This window comes from Eschrichtius robustus, unplaced genomic scaffold, assembly GCF_028021215.1.
Source record: "Eschrichtius robustus isolate mEscRob2 unplaced genomic scaffold, mEscRob2.pri scaffold_26, whole genome shotgun sequence".
NCBI classification, from domain to species: Eukaryota; Metazoa; Chordata; class Mammalia; order Artiodactyla; family Eschrichtiidae; genus Eschrichtius; species Eschrichtius robustus.
Genome location: NW_027175249.1, coordinates 7,067,721 through 7,085,055, shown reverse-complemented (window position 1 = coordinate 7,085,055; position 17,335 = coordinate 7,067,721).

Here is a 17,335-nt window from a genome sequence, read left to right as displayed (position 1 = left end):
AAAAAGTGTCCTGGAATATTGTGATGACACGGTTCATGGAGCATTGCGATGACAAGGGCCATGGCGAAATGTGAAGACAGGTGTCATGGGACATTGTGATGACAGTGGTCATCTAGAATTGTGAAGATAGATATCATGAAGCACTGGGATGAGAGGGGCCATGGAGCATTGTGATGACAGGCGTCATGGGGCATTGTGATGACACGGCCATGGAACATTATGATGACAAGAATTCTGGAACATTGTGATAAAAAGGGCATGGACCATTGTGATTAGAGGGGCCAAGGAGCATTCTGATGACAACGGCATGGAGCATTGTGATGACCAGGGTCATCGAGCATTGTGATGACAGTGGTCATGTAGCATTGTGATGAATGTGGTCATGGATCATTGTGATGACAAGTGTCGTGGAGCATTGTGATGACAGGGGTCATAGAGCATTGTGATGACACGGTTATGGAATATTGTGATGACCAGAATTCTGTAGCACTGTGATGAAAAGGGAATGGAGCATTGTGAGTACAGGGGTCATGGAGCATTGTGATGACAATTGTTCTAGAACATTGTGAAGACAGGGATCATGGAGCATAGTGATGAAAGGGGCCATGGAGCATTGTGATGACAGGCATCATGGGACAATGTGTTGACAGTTCTCATGGAGCATTGTTAGAAAGGGAACATGGAGCAATTTGATTTCAGGGGCCATGAAAAATTGTGAATACATAGGCCATGGAGTATTCAGATGAATGTGGTCAAAGATCATTGTGACGAAAAGTGTCCTGGAATATTGTGATGACACGTTTCATGGAGCATTGCGATGACAAGAGCCATGGAGAAATGTGAAGACAGGTGTCATGGGGCATTGTGATGACAGTGGTCATCTAGAATTGTGAAGAAAGATATCATGGAGCACTGGGATGACAGGGGCCAGGGAACATTGTGATGACAGGGGTCATGGGGCATTGTGATGACACGGCCATGGAACATTATAATGACAAGAATTCTGGAGCATTGTGATATAAAGGGCATGGACCATTGTGATTAGAGGGGCCAAGGAGCATTCTGATGACAACGGCATGGAGCATTGTGATGACCAGGGTCATCGAGCATTGTGATGACAGTGGTCATGAAGCATTGTGATGAATGTGTTCATGGATCATTGTGATGACAAGTGTCGTGGAGCATTGTGATGACAGGGGTCATAGAGCATTGTGAGGACACGGCTATGGAATATTGTGATGACCAGAATTCTGTAGCCCTGTGATGAAAAGGGAATGGAGCATTGTGAGTACAGGGGTCATGGAGCATTGTGATGACAATTGTTCTAGAACATTGTGAAGACAGGGATCATGGAGCATAGTGATGAAAGGGGCCATGGAGCATTGTGATGACAGGCGTCATGGGACAATGTGTTGACAGTTGTCATAGAGCATTGTTAGAAAGTGAACATGGAGCAATTTGATTTCAGGGACCATGAAAAATTGTGAATACATAGGCCATGGAGTATTCAGATGAATGTGGTCAAGGATCATTGTGACTACAAGTGTCCTGGAATATTGTGATGACACGGTTCATGGAGCATTGCGATGACAAGGGCCATGGCGAAATGTGAAGACAGGTGTCATGGGGCATTGTGATGACAGTGGTCATCTAGAATTGTGAAGAAAGATATCATGGAGCACTGGGATGACAGGGGCCATGGAGCATTGTGATGACAGGGGTCATGGGGCATTCTGATGACACGGCCATGGAACATTATGATGACAAGAATTCTGGAACATTGTGATAAATAGGGCATGGACCATTGTGATTAGAGGGGCCAAGGAGCATTCTGATGACAACGGCATGGAGCATTGTGATGACAAGGGTCATCGAGCATTGTGATGACAGTGGTCATGAAGCATTGTGATGAATGAGGTCATGGATCATTGTGATGACAAGTGTCGTGGAGCATTGTGATGACAGGGGTCATAGAGCATTGTGATGACACGGTTATGGAATATTGTGATGACCAGAATTCTGTAGCACTGTGATGAAAAGGGAATGGAGCATTGTGAGTACAGGGGTCATGGAGCATTGTGATGACAATTGTTCTAGAACATTGTGAAGACAGGGATCATGGAGCATAGTGATGAAAGGGGACATGGAGCATTGTGATGACAGGCGTCATGGGACAATGTGTTGACAGTGGTCATGGAGCATTGTTACAAAGGGAACATGGAGCAATTTGATTTCAGGGGCCAGGAAAAATTGTGAATACATAGGCCATGGAGTATTCAGATGAATGTGGTCAAGGATCATTGTGACAAAAAGTTTACTGGAATATTGTGATGACACGGTTCATGGAGCATTGCAATGACAAGGGCCATGGCGAAATGTGAAGACAGGTGTCATGGGGCATTGTGATGACAGTGGTCATCTAGAATTGTGAAGAAAGATATCATGGAGCACTGGGATGACAGGGGCCATGGAGCATTGTGATGACATGGGTCATGGGGCATTGTGATGACAGTGGTCATCTAGAATTGTGAAGAAAGATATCATGGAGCACTGGGATGACAGGGGCCATGGAGCATTGTGATGACATGGGTCATGGGGCATTGTGATGACACGGCCATGGAACATTATGATGACAAGAATTCTGGAGCATTGTGATAAATAGGGCATGGACCATTGTGATTAGAAGGGCCAAGAGCATTCTGATGACAACGGCATGGAGCATTGTGATGACAGGCGTCATGGGATATTGTGTTGACAGTGGTCTTGGAGCATTGTTAGAAAGGGAACATGGAGCAATTTGATTTCAGGGGCCATGAACAATTGTGAATACATAGGCCATGGAGTATTCAGATGAATGTGGTCAAGGATCATTGTGAAGAAAAGTGTACTGGAATATTGTGATGACACGGTTCATGGAACATTGCGATGACAAGGGCCATGGCGAAATGTGAAGACAGGTGTCATGGGGCATTGTGATGACAGTGGTCATCTAGAATTGTGAAGAAAGATATCATGGAGCACTGGGATGACAGGGGCCATGGAGCATTGTGATGACATGGGTCATGGGGCATTGTGATGACACGGCCATGGAACATTATGATGACAAGAATTCTGGAGCATTGTGATAAATAGGGCATGGACCATTGTGATTAGAAGGGCCAAGAGCATTCTGATGACAACGGCATGGAGCATTGTGATGACAATGTTCATCGAGCATTGTGATGACAATGGTCATGAAGCATTGTGATGAATGTGGTCATGGATCATTGTGATGACAAGAGTCGTGGAGCATTGTGATGACAGGGGTCATAGAGCATTGTGATGACACGGTTATGGAATATTGTGATGACCAGAATTCTGTAGCACTGAGATGAAAAGGGAATGGAGCATTGTGATGACAGGCGTCATGGGACAATGTGTTGACAGTGGTCTTGGATCACTGTTAGAAAGGGAACATGGAGCAATTTGATTTCAGGGGCCATGAAAAATTGTGAATACATAGGCCATGGAGTATTCAGATGAATGTGGTCAAGGATCATTGTGATGAAAATTGTCCTGGAATATTGTGAGGACACGGTTCATGGAGCATTGCGATGACAAGGGCCATGGCGAAATGTGAAGACAGGTGTCATGGGGCATTGTGATGACAGTGGTCATCTAGAATTGTGAAGAAAGATATCATGGAGCACTTGGATGACAGGGGCCATGGAACATTGTGATGACAGGGGTCATGGGGCATTGTGATGACACCGCCATGGAACATTATGTTGACAAGAATTCTGGAGCATTGTGATAAAATGGGCATGGACCATTGTGATTAGAGGGGCCAAGGAGCATTCTGATGACAACGGCATGGAGCATTGTGATGACAGGGGTCATCGAGCATTGTGATGACAGTGGTCATGAAGCATTGTGATGAATGTGGTCATGGATCATTGTGATGACAAGTGTCGTGGAGCATTGTGATGACAGGGGTCATAGAGCATTGTGATGACACGGTTATGGAATATTGTGATGACCAGAATTCTGTAGCACTGTGATGAAAATGGAATGGAGCATTGTGATTACAGGGGTCATGGAGCATTGTGATGACCATTGTTCTAGAACATTGTGACGACAGGGATCATGGAGCATAGTGATGAAAGGGGCCATGGGGCATTGTGATGACAGGCGTCATGGGACATTGTGTTGACAGTGGTCATGGAGAATTGTTAGAAAGGGAACATGGAGCAATTTGATTTCAGGGGCCATGAAAAATTGTGAATACATAGGCCATGGAGTATTCAGATGAATGTGTTCAAGGATCATTGTGACGAAAAGTGTCCTGGAATATTGTGATGACACGGTTCATGGAACATTGCGATGACAAGGGCCATGGCGAAATGTGAAGACAGGTGTCATGGGGCATTGTGATGACAGTGGTCATCTAGAATTGTGAAGAAAGATATCATGGAGCACTGGGATGACAGGGGCCATGGAGCATTGTGATGACAGGGGTCATGAGGCATTGTGATGACACGGCCTTGGAACATTATGATGACAAGTATTCTGGAGCATTGTGATAAAAAGAGCATGGAGCATTGTGATTAGAGTGGCCAAGGAGCATTCTGATGACAACGGCATGGAGCATTGTGATGACCAGGGTCATCGAGCATTGTGATGACAGTGGTCATGAAGCATTGTGATGAATGTGGTCATGGATCATTGTGATGACAAGTGTCGTGGAGCATTGTGATGACAGGGGTCATAGAGCATTGTGATAACACGGTTATGGAATATTGTGATGACCAGAATTCTGTAGCACTGTGATGAAAAGGGAATGGAGCATTGTGATTACAGGGGTCATGGAGCATTGTGATGACAATTGTTCTAGAACATTGTGAAGACAGGGATCATGGAGCATTGTGATGAAAGGGGCCATGGAGCATTGTGATGACAGGCGTCATGGGACAATGTGTTGACAGTGGTCTTGAATCATTGTTAGAAAGGGAACATGGAGCAATTTGATTTCAGGGGATATGAAAAATTGTGAATACATAGGCCATGGAGTATTCAGATGAATGTGGGCAAGGATCATTGTGATGAAAATTGTCCTGGAATATTGTGATGACACGGTTCATGGCGCATTGCGATGACAAGGGCCATGGCGAAATGTGAAGACAGTTGTCATGGGGCATTGTGATGACACGGCCATGGAACATTATGATGACAAGAAATCTGGAGCATTGTGATAAAAAGGGCATGGACCATTGTGATTGGAGGGGCCAAGGAGCATTCTGATGACAACGGCATGGAGCATTGTGATGACAAGGGTCATCGAGCATTGTGATGACAGTGGTCATGAAGCATTGTGATGAATGTGGTCATGGATCATTGTGATGACAAGTGTCGTGGAGCATTGTGATGACAGGGGTCATAGAGCATTGTGATGACACGGTTATTGAATATTGTGATGACCAGAATTCTGTAGCACTGTGATGAAAAGGGAAAGGAGCATTGTGATTACAGGGGTCATGGAGCATCGTGATGACAATTGTTTAGAACATTGTGAAGACAGGGATCATGGAGCATAGTGATGAAAGGGGCCATGGAGCATTGTGATGACAGGCGTCATGGGACAATGTGTTGACAGTGGTCATGGAGCATTGTTAGAAAGGGAACATGGAGCAATTTGATTTCAGGGGATATGAAAAATTGTGAATACATAGGCCATGGAGTATTCAGATGAATGTGGGCAAGGATCATTGTGACGACAAGTGTCCTGGAATATTGTGATGACACGGTTCATGGAGCATTGCGATGACAAGGGCAATGGCGAAATGTGAAGACAGTTGTCATGGGGCTTTGTGATGACAGTGGTCATCTAGAATTGTGAAGAAAGATATCATGGAGCAGTGGGATGACGGGGGCCATGGAGCATTGTGATGACAGGGGTTATGGGACATTGTGATGACACGGACATGGAACATTATGATGACAAGAATTCTGGAGCATTGTGATAAATAGGGCATGGACCATTGTGATTAGAGGGGCCAAGGAGCATTCTGATGACAACGGCATGGAGCATTTTGATGACAAGTTTCATCGAGCATTGTGATGATAGTGGTCATGAAGCATTGTGATGAATGTGGTCATGGATCATTGTGATGACAAGTGTCGTGGAGCATTGTGATGACAGGTCTCATAGAGCATTTTGATGACACGGTTATGGAATATTGTGATGACCAGAATTCTGTAGCACTGTGATGAAAAGGGAAAGGAGCATTGTGATTACAGGGGTCATGGAGCATCGTGATGACAATTGTTCTAGAACATTGCGATGACAGGGATCATGGAGCATAGTGATGAAAGGGGCCATGGAGCATTGTGATGACAGGCGTCATGGGACATTGTGTTGACAGTGGTCTTGGAGCATTGTTAGAAAGGGAACATGGAGCAATTTGATTTCAGGGGATATGAAAAATTGTGAATACATAGGCCATGGAGTATTCAGATGAATGTGGGCAAGGATCATTGTGACGACAAGTGTCCTGGCATATTGTGATGACACGGTTCATGGAGCATTGCAATGACAAGGGCCATGGCGAAATGTGAAGACAGTTGTCATGGGGCTTTGTGATGACAGTGGTCATCTAGAATTGTGAAGAAAGATATCATGGAGCAGTGGGATGACGGGGGCCATGGAGCATTGTGATGACAGGGGTTATGGGGCATTGTGATGACACGGACATGGAACATTATGATGACAAGAATTCTGGAGCATTGTGATAAATAGGGCATGGACCATTGTGATTAGAGGGGCCAAGGAGCATTCTGATGACAACGGCATGGAGCATTGTGATGACCAGGGTCATCGAGCATTGTGATGACAGTGGTCATGAAGCATTGTGATGAATGTGGTGATGGATCATTGTGATGACATGTGTCGTAGAGCATTGTGATGACAGGGGTCATAGAGCATTGTGATGACACGGTTATGGAATATTGTGATGACCAGAATTCTGTAGCACTGTGATGAAAAGGGAATGGAGCATTGTGATTACAGGGGTCATGGAGCATTGTGATGACAATTGTTCTAAAACATTGTGAAGACAGGGATCATGGAGCATAGTGATGAAAGGGGCCATGGAGCATTGTGATGACAGGCGTCATGGGACAATGTGTTGACAGTGGTCTTGAATCATTGTTAGAAAGGGAACATGGAGCAATTTGATTTCAGGGGCCATGAACAATTGTGAATACATAGGCCATGGAGTATTCAGATGAATGTGGTCAAGGATCATTGTGACAAAAAGCGTCCTGGAATATTGTGATGACACGGTTCATGGAACATTGCGATGACAAGGGCCATGGCGAAATGTGAAGACAGGTGTCATGGGGCATTGTGATGACAGTGGTCATCTAGAATTGTGAAGAAAGATATCATGGAGCACTGGGATGACAGGGGCCATGGAGCATTGTGATGACATGGGTCATGGGGCATTGTGATGACACGGCCATGGAATATTATGATGACAAGAATTCTGGAGCATTGTGATAAATAGGGCATGGACCATTGTGATTAGAAGGGCCAAGGAGCATTCTGATGACAACGGCATGGAGCATTGTGATGACAATATTCATCGAGCATTGTGATGACAGTGGTCATGAAGCATTGTGATGAATGTGGTCATGGATCATTGTGATGACAAGAGTCGTGGAGCATTGTGATGACAGGGGTCATAGAGCATTGTGATGACACGGTTATGGAATATTGTGATGACAAGAATTCTGTAGCACTGAGATGAAAAGGGAATGGAGCATTGTGATGACAGGCCTCATGGGACAATGTGTTGACAGTGGTCTTGGATCACTGTTAGAAAGGGAACATGGAGCAATTTGAATTCAGGGGCCATGAAAAATTGTAAATACATAGGCCATGGAGTATTCAGATGAATGTGGTCAAGGATCATTGTGACAAAAAGTGTCCTGGAATATTGTGATGACACGGTTCATGGAGCATTGCGATGACAAGGGCCATGGCGAAATGTGAAGACAGGTGTCATGGGACATTGTGATGACAGTGGTCATCTAGAATTGTGAAGAAAGATATCATGAAGCACTGGGATGACAGGGGCCATGGAGCATTGTGATGACAGGCGTCATGGGGCATTGTGATGACACGGCCATGGAACATTATGATGACAAGAATTCTGGAACATTGTGATAAAAAGGGCATGGACCATTGTGATTAGAGGGGCCAAGGAGCATTCTGATGACAACGGCATGGAGCATTGTGATGACCAGGGTCATCGAGCATTGTGATGACAGTGGTCATGTAGCATTGTGATGAATGTGGTCATGGATCATTGTGATGACAAGTGTCGTGGAGCATTGTGATGACAGGGGTCATAGAGCATTGTGATGACACGGTTATGGAATATTGTGATGACCAGAATTCTGTAGCACTGTGATGAAAAGGGAATGGAGCATTGTGAGTACAGGGGTCATGGAGCATTGTGATGACAATTGTTCTAGAACATTGTGAAGACAGGGATCATGGAGCATAGTGATGAAAGGGGCCATGGAGCATTGTGATGACAGGCATCATGGGACAATGTGTTGACAGTTCTCATGGAGCATTGTTAGAAAGGGAACATGGAGCAATTTGATTTCAGGGGCCATGAAAAATTGTGAATACATAGGCCATGGAGTATTCAGATGAATGTGGTCAAAGATCATTGTGACGAAAAGTGTCCTGGAATATTGTGATGACACGTTTCATGGAGCATTGCGATGACAAGAGCCATGGAGAAATGTGAAGACAGGTGTCATGGGGCATTGTGATGACAGTGGTCATCTAGAATTGTGAAGAAAGATATCATGGAGCACTGGGATGACAGGGGCCAGGGAACATTGTGATGACAGGGGTCATGGGGCATTGTGATGACACGGCCATGGAACATTATAATGACAAGAATTCTGGAGCATTGTGATATAAAGGGCATGGACCATTGTGATTAGAGGGGCCAAGGAGCATTCTGATGACAACGGCATGGAGCATTGTGATGACCAGGGTCATCGAGCATTGTGATGACAGTGGTCATGAAGCATTGTGATGAATGTGTTCATGGATCATTGTGATGACAAGTGTCGTGGAGCATTGTGATGACAGGGGTCATAGAGCATTGTGATGACACGGCTATGGAATATTGTGATGACCAGAATTCTGTAGCCCTGTGATGAAAAGGGAATGGAGCATTGTGAGTACAGGGGTCATGGAGCATTGTGATGACAATTGTTCTAGAACATTGTGAAGACAGGGATCATGGAGCATAGTGATGAAAGGGGCCATGGAGCATTGTGATGACAGGCGTCATGGGACAATGTGTTGACAGTTGTCATAGAGCATTGTTAGAAAGTGAACATGGAGCAATTTGATTTCAGGGACCATGAAAAATTGTGAATACATAGGCCATGGAGTATTCAGATGAATGTGGTCAAGGATCATTGTGACTACAAGTGTCCTGGAATATTGTGATGACACGGTTCATGGAGCATTGCGATGACAAGGGCCATGGCGAAATGTGAAGACAGGTGTCATGGGGCATTGTGATGACAGTGGTCATCTAGAATTGTGAAGAAAGATATCATGGAGCACTGGGATGACAGGGGCCATGGAGCATTGTGATGACAGGGGTCATGGGGCATTCTGATGACACGGCCATGGAACATTATGATGACAAGAATTCTGGAACATTGTGATAAATAGGGCATGGACCATTGTGATTAGAGGGGCCAAGGAGCATTCTGATGACAACGGCATGGAACATTGTGATGACCAGGGTCATCGAGCATTGTGATGACAGTGGTCATGAAGCATTGTGATGAATGTGGTCATGGATCATTGTGATGACAAGTGTCGTGGAGCATTGTGATGACAGGGGTCATAGAGCATTGTGATGACACGGTTATGGAATATTGTGATGACCAGAATTCTGTAGCACTGTGATGAAAAGGGAATGGAGCATTGTGAGTACAGGGGTCATGGAGCATTGTGATGACAATTGTTCTAGAACATTGTGAAGACAGGGATCATGGAGCATAGTGATGAAAGGGGACATGGAGCATTGTGATGACAGGCGTCATGGGGCAATGTGTTGACAGTTGTCATGGAGCATTGTTACAAAGGGAACATGGAGCAATTTGATTTCAGGGGCCAGGAAAAATTGTGAATACATAGGCCATGGAGTATTCAGATGAATGTGGTCAAGGATCATTGTGACAAAAAGTTTACTGGAATATTGTGATGACACGGTTCATGGAGCATTGCAATGACAAGGGCCATGGCGAAATGTGAAGACAGGTGTCATGGGGCATTGTGATGACAGTGGTCATCTAGAATTGTGAAGAAAGATATCATGGAGCACTGGGATGACAGGGGCCATGGAGCATTGTGATGACATGGGTCATGGGGCATTGTGATGACAGTGGTCATCTAGAATTGTGAAGAAATATATCATGGAGCACTGGGATGACAGGGGCCAGGGAACATTGTGATGACAGGGGTCATGGGGCATTGTGATGACACGGCCATGGAACATTATGATGACAAGAATTCTGGAGCATTGTGATAAAAAGGGCATGGACCATTGTGATTAGAGGGGCCAAGGAGCATTCTGATGACAACGGCATGGAGCATTGTGATGACCAGGGTCATCGAGCATTGTGATGACAGTGGTCATGAAGCATTGTGATGAATGTGGTCATGGATCATTGTGATGACAAGTGTCGTGGAGCATTGTGATGACAGGGGTCATAGAGCATTGTGAGGACACGGCTATGGAATATTGTGATGACCAGAATTCTGTAGCCCTGTGATGAAAAGGGAATGGAGCATTGTGAGTACAGGGGTCATGGAGCATTGTGATGACAATTGTTCTAGAACATTGTGAAGACAGGGATCATGGAGCATAGTGATGAAAGGGGCCATGGAGCATTGTGATGACAGGCGTCATGGGACAATGTGTTGACAGTTGTCATAGAGCATTGTTAGAAAGTGAACATGGAGCAATTTGATTTCAGGGGCCATGAAAAATTGTGAATACATAGGCCATGGAGTATTCAGATGAATGTGGTCAAGGATCATTGTGACTACAAGTGTCCTGGAATATTGTGATGACACGGTTCATGGAGCATTGCGATGACAAGGGCCATGGCGAAATGTGAAGACAGGTGTCATGGGGCATTGTGATGACAGTGGTCATCTAGAATTGTGAAGAAAGATATCATGGAGCACTGGGATGACAGGGGCCATGGAGCATTGTGATGACATGGGTCATGGGGCATTCTGATGACACGGCCATGGAACATTATGATGACAAGAATTCTGGAACATTGTGATAAAAAGGGCATGGACCATTGTGATTAGAGGGGCCAAGGAGCATTCTGATGACAACGGCATGGAGCATTGTGATGACCAGGGTCATCGAGCATTGTGATGACAGTGGTCATGAAGCATTGTGATGAATGTGGTCATGGATCATTGTGATGACAAGTGTCGTGGAGCATTGTGATGACAGGGGTCATAGAGCATTGTGATGACACGGTTATGGAATATTGTGATGACCAGAATTCTGTAGCACTGTGATGAAAAGGGAATGGAGCATTGTGAGTACAGGGGTCATGGAGCATTGTGATGACAATTGTTCTAGAACATTGTGAAGACATGGATCATGGAGCATAGTGATGAAAGGGGACATGGAGCATTGTGATGACAGGCGTCATGGGACAATGTGTTGACAGTTGTCATGGAGCATTGTTAGAAAGGGAACATGGAGCAATTTGATTTCAGGGGCCAGGAAAAATTGTGAATACATAGGCCATGGAGTATTCAGATGAATGTGGTCAAGGATAATTGTGACAAAAAGTTTACTGGAATATTGTGATGACACGGTTCATGGAGCATTGCAATGACAAGGGCCATGGCGAAATGTGAAGACAGGTGTCATGGGGCATTGTGATGACAGTGGTCATCTAGAATTGTGAAGAAAGATATCATGGAGCACTGGGATGACAGGGGCCATGGAGCATTGTGATGACATGGGTCATGGGGCATTGTGATGACAGTGGTCATCTAGAATTGTGAAGAAAGATATCATGGAGCACTGGGATGACAGGGGCTATGGAGCATTGTGATGACATGGGTCATGGGGCATTGTGATGACACCGCCATGGAACATTATGATGACAAGAATTCTGGAGCATTGTGATAAAAAGGTCATGGACCATTGTGATTAGAGGGGCCAAGGAGCATTCTGATGACAACAGCATGGAGCATTGTGATGACAAGTGTCATCGAGCATTGTGATGAGAGTGGTCATGAGGCATTGTGATGAATGTGGTCATGGATCATTGTGATGACAAGTGTCGTGGAGCATTGTGATGACAGGGGTCATAGAGCATTGTGATGACACGGTTATGGAATATTGTGATGACCAGAATTCTGTAGCACTGAGATGAAAAGGGAATGGAGCATTGTGAGTACAGGGGTCATGGAGCATTGTGATGACAATTGTTCTAGAACATTGTGAAGACAGGGATCATGGAGCATAGTGATGAAAGGGGCCATGGAGCATTGTGATGACAGGTGTCATGGGACAATGTATTGACAATGGTCATGGAGCATTGTTAGAAAGGGAACATGGAGCAATTTGATTTCAGGGGCCATGAAAAATTGTGAATACATAGGCCATGGAGTATTCAGATGAATGTGGTCAAGGAACATTGTGACGACAAGTGTCCTGGAATATTGTGATGACACGGTTCATGGAGCATTGCGATGACAAGAGCCATGGCGAAATGTGAAGACAGGTGTCATGGGGCATTGTGATGACAGTGGTCATCTAGAATTGTGAAGAAAGATATCATGGAGCTTTGGGATGACAGGGGCAATGAAGCATTGTGATGACAGGCGTCTTGGGGCATTGTGATGACACGGCCATGGAACATTATGATGACAAGAATTCTGGAACATTGTGATAAAAAGGGCATGGACCATTGTGATTAGAGGGGCCAAGGAGCATTCTGATGACAACGGCATGGAGCATTGTGATGACCAGTGTCATCGAGCATTGTGATGATAGTGGACATGAAGCATTGTGATGAATGTGGTCATGGATCATTGTGATGACAAGTGTCGTGGAGCATTGTGATGATAGGGGTCATAGAGCATTGTGATGACACGGTTATGGAATATTGTGATGACCAGAATTCTGTAGCACTGTGATGAAAAGGGAAAGGAGCATTGTGAGTACAGGGGTCAGGAGCATTGTGATGACAATTGTTCTAGAACATTGTGAAGATAGGGATCATGGAGCATAGTGATGAAAGGGGACATGGAGCATTGTGATGACAGGCGTCATGGGACAATGTGTTGACAGTTGTCATGGAGCATTGTTAGAAAGGGAACATGGAGCAATTTGATTTCAGGGGCCATGAAAAATTGTGAATACATAGGCCATGGAGTATTCAGATGAATGTGGTCAAGGATCATTGTGACAAAAAGTGTCCTGGAATATTGTGATGACACGGTTCATGGAGCATTGCGATGACAAGGGCCATGGCGAAATGTGAAGACAGGTGTCATGGGGCATTGTGATGACAGTGGTCATCTAGAATTGTGAAGAAAGGTATCATGGAGCACTGGGATGACAGGGGCCATGGAGCATTGTGATGAAAGGCGTCATGGGGCATTGTGATGACACGGCCATGGAACATTATGATGACAAGAATTCTGGAACATTGTGATAAAAAGGGCATGGACCATTGTGATTAGAGGGGCCAAGGAGCATTCTGATGACAACGGCATGGAGCATTGTGATGACCAGGGTCATCGAGCATTGTGATGACATTGGTCATGAAGCATTGTGATGAATGTGGTCATGGATCATTGTGATGACAAGTGTCGTGGAGCATTGTGATGACAGGGGTCATAGAGCATTGTGATGACACGGTTATGGAATATTGTGATGACCAGAATTCTGTAGCACTGTGATGAAAAGGGAATGGAGCATTGTGATTACAGGGGTCATGGAGCATTGTGATGACAATTGTTCTAGAACATTGCGATGACAGGGATCATGGAGCATAGTGATGAAAGGGGCCATGGAGCATTGTGATGACAGGCGTCATGGGATATTGTGTTGACAGTGGTCTTGGAGCATTGTTAGAAAGGGAACATGGAGCAATTTGATTTCAGGGGCCATGAACAATTGTGAATACATAGGCCATGGAGTATTCAGATGAATGTGGTCAAGGATCATTGTGAAGAAAAGTGTACTGGAATATTGTGATGACACGGTTCATGGAACATTGCGATGACAAGGGCCATGGCGAAATGTGAAGACAGGTGTCATGGGGCATTGTGATGACAGTGGTCATCTAGAATTGTGAAGAAAGATATCATGGAGCACTGGGATGACAGGGGCCATGGAGCATTGTGATGACATGGGTCATGGGGCATTGTGATGACACGGCCATGGAACATTATGATGACAAGAATTCTGGAGCATTGTGATAAATAGGGCATGGACCATTGTGATTAGAAGGGCCAAGAGCATTCTGATGACAACGGCATGGAGCATTGTGATGACAATGTTCATCGAGCATTGTGATGACAATGGTCATGAAGCATTGTGATGAATGTGGTCATGGATCATTGTGATGACAAGAGTCGTGGAGCATTGTGATGACAGGGGTCATAGAGCATTGTGATGACACGGTTATGGAATATTGTGATGACCAGAATTCTGTAGCACTGAGATGAAAAGGGAATGGAGCATTGTGATGACAGGCGTCATGGGACAATGTGTTGACAGTGGTCTTGGATCACTGTTAGAAAGGGAACATGGAGCAATTTGATTTCAGGGGCCATGAAAAATTGTGAATACATAGGCCATGGAGTATTCAGATGAATGTGGTCAAGGATCATTGTGATGAAAATTGTCCTGGAATATTGTGAGGACACGGTTCATGGAGCATTGCGATGACAAGGGCCATGGCGAAATGTGAAGACAGGTGTCATGGGGCATTGTGATGACAGTGGTCATCTAGAATTGTGAAGAAAGATATCATGGAGCACTTGGATGACAGGGGCCATGGAACATTGTGATGACAGGGTTCATGGGGCATTGTGATGACACCGCCATGGAACATTATGTTGACAAGAATTCTGGAGCATTGTGATAAAATGGGCATGGACCATTGTGATTAGAGGGGCCAAGGAGCATTCTGATGACAACGGCATGGAGCATTGTGATGACATGGGTCATCGAGCATTGTGATGACAGTGGTCATGAAGCATTGTGATGAATGTGGTCATGGATCATTGTGATGACATGTGTCGTGGAGCATTGTGATGACAGGGGTCATAGAGCATTGTGATGACACGGTTATGGAATATTGTGATGACCAGAATTCTGTAGCACTGTGATGAAAAGGGAATGGAGCATTGTGATGACAGGGTTCATGGAGCATTGTGATGACAATTGTTCTAGAATATTGTGATGACAGGGATCATGGAGCATAGTGATGAAAAGGGCCATGGAGCATTGTGATCACAGGGGTCATGGAGCATTGTGATGACAAGTGTCATGGATCATTGTGATGACACGGCCATGGAACATTATGATGACAAGAATTCTGGAGCATTGTGATAAAAAGGGCATGGACCATTGTGATTAGAGGGGCCAAGGAGCATTCTGATGACAACGACATGTTGCATTGTGATGACCAGTGTCATCGACCATTGTGATGACAGTGGTCATGAAGCATTGTGATGAATGTGGTCATGGATCATTTGATGACAAGTGTCGTGGAGCATTGTGATGACAGGGGTCATAGAGCATTGTGATGACACGTTTATGGAATATTGTGATGACCAGAATTCTGTAGCACTGCGATGAAAAGGGAATGGAGCATTGTGAGTACAGGGGTCATGGAGCATTGTGATGACAATTGTTCTAGAACATTGTGAAGACAGGGATCATGGAGCATAGTGATGAAAGGGGCCATGGAGCATTGTGATGACAGGCGTCATGGGACAATGTGTTGACAGTGGTCTTGGATCATTGTTAGAAACGGAACATGGAGCAATTTGATTTCAGGGGCCATGAAAAATTGTGAATACATAGGCCATGGAGTATTCAGATGAATGTGGTCAAGGATCATTGTGATGAAAAGTGTCCTGGAATATTGTGATGACACGGTTCATGGAGCATTGCGATGACAAGGGCCATGGCGAAATGTGAAGACAGGTGTCATGGGACATTGTGATTGCAGTGGTCATCTAGAATTGTGAAGAAAGATATCATGGAGCACTGGGATGACAGGGGCCATGGAGCATTGTGATGACAGGCGTCATGGGGCATTGTGATGACACGGCCATGGAATATTATGATGACAAGAATTCTGGAGCATTGTGATAAATAGGGCATGGACCATTGTGATTAGAAGGGCCAAGGAGCATTCTGATGACAACGGCATGGAGCATTGTGATGACAATATTCATCGAGCATTGTGATGACAGTGGTCATGAAGCATTGTGATGAATGTGGTCATGGATCATTGTGATGACAAGAGTCGTGGAGCATTGTGATGACATGGGTCATAGAGCATTGTGATGACACGGTTATGGAATATTGTGATGACAAGAATTCTGTAGCACTGAGATGAAAAGGGAATGGAGCATTGTGATGACAGGCGTCATGGGACAATGTGTTGACAGTGGACTTGGATCACTGTTAGAAAGGGAACATGGAGCAATTTGATTTCAGGGGCCATGAAAAATTGTAAATACATAGGCCATGGAGTATTCAGATGAATGTGGTCAAGGATCATTGTGACAAAAAGTGTCCTGGAATATTGTGATGACACGGTTCATGGAGCATTGCGATGACAAGGGCCATGGCGAAATGTGAAGACAGGTGTCATGGGACATTGTGATGACAGTGGTCATCTAGAATTGTGAAGAAAGATATCATGAAGCACTGGGATGACAGGGGCCATGGAGCATTGTGATGACAGGCGTCATGGGGCATTGTGATGACACGGCCATGGAACATTATGATGACAAGAATTCTGGAACATTGTGATAAAAAGGGCATGGACCATTGTGATTAGAGGGGCCAAGGAGCATTCTGATGACAACGGCATGGAGCATTGTGATGACCAGGGTCATCGAGCATTGTGATGACAGTGGTCATGAAGCATTGTGATGAATCTGGTCATGGATCATTGTGATGACAAGTGTCGTGGAGCATTGTGATGACAGGGGTCATAGAGCATTGTGATGACA